The sequence below is a fragment of the Camelus ferus genome, chromosome 18 (assembly GCF_009834535.1).
Source record: "Camelus ferus isolate YT-003-E chromosome 18, BCGSAC_Cfer_1.0, whole genome shotgun sequence".
Taxonomy (NCBI): domain Eukaryota; kingdom Metazoa; phylum Chordata; class Mammalia; order Artiodactyla; family Camelidae; genus Camelus; species Camelus ferus.
The window spans coordinates 18,425,434-18,432,603 of record NC_045713.1 but is presented as its reverse complement, the minus strand read 5'-3'; the positions used below and the strand labels follow the sequence as shown (position 1 = coordinate 18,432,603).

Sequence of the window (7,170 nt, the reverse complement as noted above, 5' to 3'; positions counted from 1 at the left end):
CCTGGCATGGAATTTCTACGATGTCTCAAGTTTCTTCTCAATGGTTGGTGCAAATGTTCATTTTCATTTCAGGGGGGATCTGCTTGCTTTAGTATAAAAAGTGTTTCATACAATTATCACGGAAAAATGGATTGCCCTTCATTCGTGTACCAGTGGGCGGGCTGTGGAGTCAGGCAGGCAGACCTGGGTCTGAATGCTGGTTCTGCCACATACTGGCTGTGGGACCTTGGGCTGGTCCCTTAACCTCTCTGAGACAGTTTCTCCTTCTGTAAAATGCTGATAATGAGAACACCAATGGCACAGAGATGCTGTGAAGACTGAATGAATCATATAAATCACAAAGCCTGGCACAGAGTAAGCCCTCCACAAGTGGGAGACGTGGTGATTTCCTAGCACGACAGGCCCAGCAGTGAAGTGGGCAAACACGAGCTTGCTTGCAGCCCTTGGAACCCCTCAGAGGGTCATTCGCCCCGGGCCTTCTCCAGCTGGGTCTGCTGGGGCCGGCTCAGGGCTGTGCCAGACGCTTCGGGTGTCCCCTCACCAGCCCGGGCCGCCTTCCCGGTTCCCACGCAGGCCCGCGGAGAGGCGGGCGCCAGGGTGGAAACGCTTCCCGCCCCCGTGGGCTCCCGGGGGACTGGCGAGGCTGGCACCCTCAGGAAGCCCTTGCTGCAGGTCCTCCGGCGATCGACGGAACCCACCCGCGGGCCTGGCATCGGTGGGCCTGCGGGGAGGCGTTAGGTAGTGGGTGGGGTCGGGGTGGTGGGCGTGTGGCGCAGGGTCTCCGCGGAGGCGTGGCCTCCCCGGGCCTCCGCGCGAGGCTGCTGGAGGCCCGGCGCCGACTGCGCACTCCGAGGCCTCTGGCTGCGACGCGTCCTCAGGCGTCGGATGTGGTCCGATTGTGCCCGAAGCCCTCCCCATTCTTGGGGGTGCCGTTGAGCCCGCTCTGCGCGAGAGTCGGTGGCGAGCTAGCTGGGTGCTGGGACCTTAGGTTCGGGGCAGGCTGGGGCCGCTCGCCCGCGATGTTCCCGCGGCGGCTCTGGAGCTGGGAAGCCCTTTGCGCCCTCAGGGGCACGGGTGGGTGGCTGGCTGGATCTTGGGGCGGCCAAGGGAAGCCTAAGGGGCTCGCCTTCCCTGGGGAGCCGGCTCACCTCCCCTTTCCCTGGGGGATCGTCCGGGGAGCCCTCGGGGTCTTGCTTCCTCCGCCGGGAGCTCTGGGGTCCGGCGGCGCCGCCGAACTGGGCCGGGCGTGGGTGCGGAGGCCCCTCCTGGGAAGGAGCCGCCTGAGGGGCTCTGTTTTCAGGCCTTTCTCGTGGAGGGCTCTCCTTGTCATCCTCACTCCCGAATCCTGCGGGGAGGAAAGAAGGATCTGTAGCGTATTTTCTTCTCCTCACGCACATTAAGACTAGAAGGACCCTGCCTCGGGAGTCCTAAATGGGACAACTTGGTACAAAGTCTTTACCAACGACCAAGTGCGGTATTTCCAACAGCAGGCAGAGCTTGAGGCTGAGTCCCTTGGGAGCTCAGTGTCTGAAATTTGACAGAGCCGGGCAGCTCTACAGTTACTTGCAGTGTGATTTGAGGCAACTTACATAACTTCTTACAGTTTCAGTTCGTTCAGCTGTAAGGTGGGGGGAAGAGTAGCGGAGCCACCGACCATCAGGAAGCGGGGGGGGGGGGGGGGGGGGGGCGGCACAGCAGCCTTATGTTTAGTTGGAAAGACCAGTATAAACCTGTACCTTACAGAAAACTTTTTTCAATTCTGTCACTGCCAAGGGAGGTCCAGGCCCCCTCTACTAACTCTATGTATACCTCTAGTGCTGAGTGTTGGTATCATATTATTTACCATTAAAATAACCAGGAGTCCTAGGAGGGTAGCTGATTCCATTTCTTGAAGCAAGAAAAATCAGGATGGGTCTACAAGCATCCTGCTGAGGTATTGAGCACCCCCTCCCCCCAAATACAACAATCGATATGCTTAAGGGAAATGTCTGGGAAAGGCTGTGAGACCATAAGCTACCCAAAAGTGGAGTTAATAATGTAAAGAAAAAGTAGTTTTACTAAGAATAGATACATATGATTCTGATTATTTTTATATTGTTTAAAGTCCTTAACCTTTTAGAGAATCATACTGAAATAATTCAGATGAGATTCTGAGATGTCTGAGATTTGCTTCAAAATAGTAGGAGAAAAGAGTCAGTGGCCGTGAGTTGTAATTGTTAAAGCTGAGTGGTGGGTTCCTGGAGATGCCAGATACATACTATTATATTTACTTTTGTATGTGTTTGAAATTCTCCATAATAAAAAGTTAAAAAAAAAAAAACCAAACACACAGAAGAAAGAGAGAGGAAGGAAGGAAGAGAAAAGTAGAAAAGGAGGGAGGGATGGGGTAGGGAGGGAGGGACTTAAAAGCCCCACAGGTAACAAGAAAAACTTTCCCATGAACAGGTGCTGGGGCTAATGACCAGCAGCTCAGGTTTGCCCCCTTAGAACTGTGCAAACTGGTCCCATATCTCCCGCCAGAACCTACAACCTCAGTTGATTCTTAGACAGTTTCCTTTTTCTTTCAGATCTAGTAGGATTATATAAACTCTAAAAAGTTCTAAAAATAATAACTGATAGAATTACTGAAACCCTAGAAAGGTATAAAAACTGGGACCTCATGATGGTGTCAGAATAAGGAAGAGTTAAATCCAGAGTTTTAGCACTTTTATGACCAGTTTTGATGGCCAGAGTTTTCATAAATTCTGTAATTACTGTATTTGTGTATGCTTAAAGCATATGAAATAGTCAGAAGAATCAGACAAACTGAATTTGTATTTGCAGTTTAAATTAGTTACAATAATTTAATTCGTTAAATTTGTAATCAAAGCCTAAATCCCCCACGGAAAAGAACAGCTTTCAAATTTTTCCTGTTTTTTTGGTAGAGTCTAATAAACTGAGCATTCCAGTACAGAAGGTAGTGGATGTTCCCTCCAGCCTAGAAGCCTCTCAAATATGAAATAATCTATCAGTGGGTTCTTACTTCACTTTAAAGGAGAAGATGCAGGTAAAACACTTGGCTCAGGGCCTGCAACAAAGGACGCTCTCACGTCCAATTCAGATGAGCCAATTTACTGGAAAAGGAAGAGGGTGGTAGCAGGAGCCAACATCAGAGAGACAGAGCAGAGAGGAGCTGTCACAGGCATGCTTGCTGCCTGGCTGATCTGATCAGGTGGTCATTCAGTCATTCAGCAAACACTAGGCAAAGACTAAAGGTCTCAAATCAGGGCACAGGCACTCGCTAATCTCCACATAAGTGGTTAGGAGCGTGGGCTTTGCATCAGATGTCATGAGTTTGAGTCGACTTAGCTTCTTTTTATCCTTGACCTTGGGCAAGTAGTATAAAATCACCAGGCCTCAGTTTCCTTGTCTGTCTGGTGGGGATAATAATCCCTACTTGACAGGGTTCCCTGAGGATTAAAAGAGATTATGTATGTATGTGAGTGAGTGTGTGTGTGCTGTTTTGTATATATACACACATTTGTATATATACACACAGTAATATCTATGTATATATGTGTGTCTGTATGTCTGATGTACACATAGATACATGTATTTAGATATAGGCACTGAATAACAGTGGCTGCTATTATGACTTAACATTGCTTTGAATTCAGGGTTTGCTCCTTGGAAGATCTGGGCTATTTACTTATGGATATGACCAAACAGATTAGATCCGACCAGTGGGAAAAATTTTTTTTCTGAGTATTAATTCTTCACCCTATTCAGATCAATTGATGGCCATTTTGTTTTGCATTTTCCCTAAATCATCAACAGATTTTTATAAACCAGTGAAGAATGTCAGAAAGAAGGGTTCTGGGAAAAAATGTCTCTATAGACAATAGCTAGTGCGGGCAAGTGGTTGGAAAGCACAGGGTGTGTCTGATCCTACTGGGATCGAGGCCACTGCTCATAAGTGTACAGGTTGTGCACTGCACAACTCTTGGAAGTGCTGTTCACTTCCTGGTAAACAGTGATCTGTATAAGGAAAGGGCACTTTTTAAAATTTTTTATTTGCTATTTCTTTGTGGGTATTTATTTTTTAATTTTTTTTGAGAGGGGAGGTAATTAGGTTTGTTTACTTATTTATTTGATGGAGGTACTGGGGGTTGAACCCAGGACCCTGTGCATGCTAAGCGCACACTCTACCACTGAGCTATAACCTCCCCCCAAGATCACCTTTTCCTAATTCATATAAAGCTGAGTAGTTGACTGTGGTCTCTCCAGAGAGAATGTCTACCACATTTTCTTATCTTTTGTGCCAGGCTAGGATCTAAGAAAGCTGTGGCAGAGAGGCAGCTTTCTCTCAAGGTTTGGGGCAAAGACAGGGATTCCTGGGTAATAGGCAGAATTCTAAAGATAAGCCCCTAAAACTCCTGCCCTTAGTTATGCAATCAAACACTAATCTAGGTACTGCAGTGAAGGGATTTTGGAGATGTAATTAAAGTTCCAAGTCAGCTGACGTTAAGATATGGTGATTATCACCCAATCGGGTAGCCTTTTAAAAGAGTTTTCTCCGGGTAGCAGAAGAGGAAGTCAGAGATGTGAAGCATGAGGGGGACTGAAGCCTGTGCTGGCTTGAAGATGAAGGGACCTATGTGCTGAGGAATGTGGTGGCCTCTGAAGTTCCCCCATTGACGGGAGCACAAAGACATCCCACACAGCCCAACATCACAAGGAACTGAATTTGGCCAACAACCTGAACTCACTTGGAATTGGATTCTTCCCCAGAACTTCTAGGTAAGCGCCCACCCCAGTCAACAATTTGACTTGGGCCTTATGAGACCCCAAGCTGAGAACCCAGCCAAGCCCATAGGATCTGCCTGTAGGACTATGCGATAATAAATGGGTCTTGTTTTAAGCTGTTAAGTTTGGAGTCATTTGCTGTGGAGCAAGGATACATTTGGATTCATGAAAGCGCTCAGCTGGGGAGAATGTGGGTGTCCCTTCAGGAATCCCTGTCTCGCAGTGCTGGTGGGGAGAACCCATCCTCCCACTCCCTGGGTTTCCTTTATGCAGAGGGAGGACCACTGGTATCCAATCCTGCCTCTCCCCTCCTTCTGCCTTACACAGGAAAGAGAAATTCGGTGTCTGTATTCCAGTCCCTTGCTGTTTTTCCACTCAGGAGTGCACTTGCTGGGTAGAACTTGCGTTCTGCTTTACTCCTCTGTCTTCCAAGTTCTACAAGGGGAGGCCCGTCATGGTCCGGTGCTGCCAATGACGTGGATGGATAAATCATTAATTCTGGGATTTAGTAACATGGCCTAGAACTCAAGAAGAGGGGTGTAATTAATGGGCTCCCTCCTGTTCCCTTGACATACAGCCCTGGGAGAGCTGATCTAATCTGCTCACTTCTGAGGACCAGGAGGGGAACTGCACACAGGTTGACTCACTTGAGAAGATTGCCGCCTGCCCTTGAAGAGCCCTGTAGGTGAGGCTTCCTCTTCATGTCTTAACAGTAGGATGACTGGCTTCAAATATGTTTGATACTGTCTCTTATCAGCTGAATAATGTTCCCTCACCCACCAAAAAAATTCATGTGCCAAAGTCCTAACCCCTAGTACCTCAGAATGTGACTATGTTGTGAGACAGGGTCTTTAGAGAGGTAATGAAGTTAAAATAAGATGATTGAAGTGGGTTCTAATCCAACATGACTGGTGTCCCTGCAAGAAGAGGAGATTAAGACACAGACACACGATCGTGTGAAGACACGGGGAGAAGACGGCTGTCTACAAGCCGGGAGAGAGGTCTCAGAAGAAACCAGCCCTGCTGACACTTTGATCTCCAACCTCAAGTCTCTAGAACTGTGAGAAAATAAATTTTTGTTGTTTGAGGCACCAGTCTGTGGCACTTTGTTACGGCAGCCCTGGCCATTCAGGAGGAAACTGCTGTCTTACAGCGCCTGCCTCTGTTTGAGAGAACCTACAGTCCTGTTCTGAGTGGTGAGAGTCAGTAAAATCATGAACAGCTACAGAAAAGCTAACAGCCCATCTAAGGGGACTTGGAAACCAGAGGCGAGAAGACCAAGCCGGGTCCCTGAATGAAATGGCTCCAACTGAAGTAAAACTGATTGAGGAGAACTGTTAAAAGAGAGGTTATAAGAACTCAAACCTCTCTGTCACCAGTCTTCCAATCCTGTTCCTTCCAAGTCCCTGACCATCCAGCCGAACCGTTAGCAACTGCCCATGAGTTAGTGTAGGTCTCACGTCAGACGTAGTGAACAGCCAGGGGCTCAAAGTGCTGTCCGCTGTCAGGACTGTTCTTCACCCCAGTCCTTCGGGTTCACCAGGGCCCACGGCCAGGACATAACAGCCTGTCAGACAGACTCACCTGTTCACAGGTGTGAGTCTTCATCAGTCAGCTGGGTGTAAGGGACACCCCCAGGTGGCCATAGCAAGTGACTGAGGGAAAGAAGACCGTGCAACCAGAGCCACCTGCTCCTGTAAATGGCTTGTATCTTCTGGGCCTTTCCAAGCCTGCTCTCTTATATCGGGTGATGACAGATCGCCGCTGTGCACACCCCATCTTGGGGATGGGTTGGTCAGAAAACGCCCCATTCGTGATGAGAAGCTCAGATTGCATGGTCACCGGATGTCCCCTGGTTAGGTGTTCAGTCCCTAAGTTCCAACAGCAAGCCAGAAGCTGTTTCTCAAAAGTAGAATAGTTGTCTATAGAAAAGAGCCTAAAAATTCTCTGGGTCTGTGCTTTGATTCTGCTCTTGGTGCTTGCTAGCCTGTCACTGGCTCCGCTGGACCGTCGGTACCAACAGACAGGGCAGCTGTGCTGCAGCCTGAACATGTCACAGAGCCTTCTCTTGCTCTGGTCCCTCTCAAAACTGGTACCTCACTGGTGACCCTATTGATGAGATACACTGCCTCCAAAATCCAAATAGGGCTACCAAGCATTGTTCCTCTTTTGGAGGGAGCAGGTTGTATGAGATGCAACTTGCCTTTCACCTTGGAGGACATATCTTTATGTTCCGTGCTCTAGGCCTCGGAATGCCCAGAAACCTCACTGAAGTGGTGGCATGAATCTCTGCACCTCTCCCAGGGGTGTGGTATTTTTTTTTACTGGTGTGTTGTCTTTGTAGGGAGAGGCAAGTTCCAGGGGCTTTCACTTAGCCCTTCCTGC

General features: G+C 48.6%; 1 long non-coding RNA gene across 1 annotated transcript; it reads left to right on the top strand.

The window, feature by feature from the left end:
• The first annotated feature begins 359 nt into the window (after window positions 1-359).
• On the top strand, window positions 360-6,835 carry LOC116657556. Its single transcript, XR_004312684.1, has 3 exons — window positions 360-715; window positions 4,567-4,779; window positions 5,363-6,835. It is a non-coding gene; the product is annotated as an uncharacterized LOC116657556 (long non-coding RNA).
• Window positions 6,836-7,170: the final 335 nt, after the last annotated feature.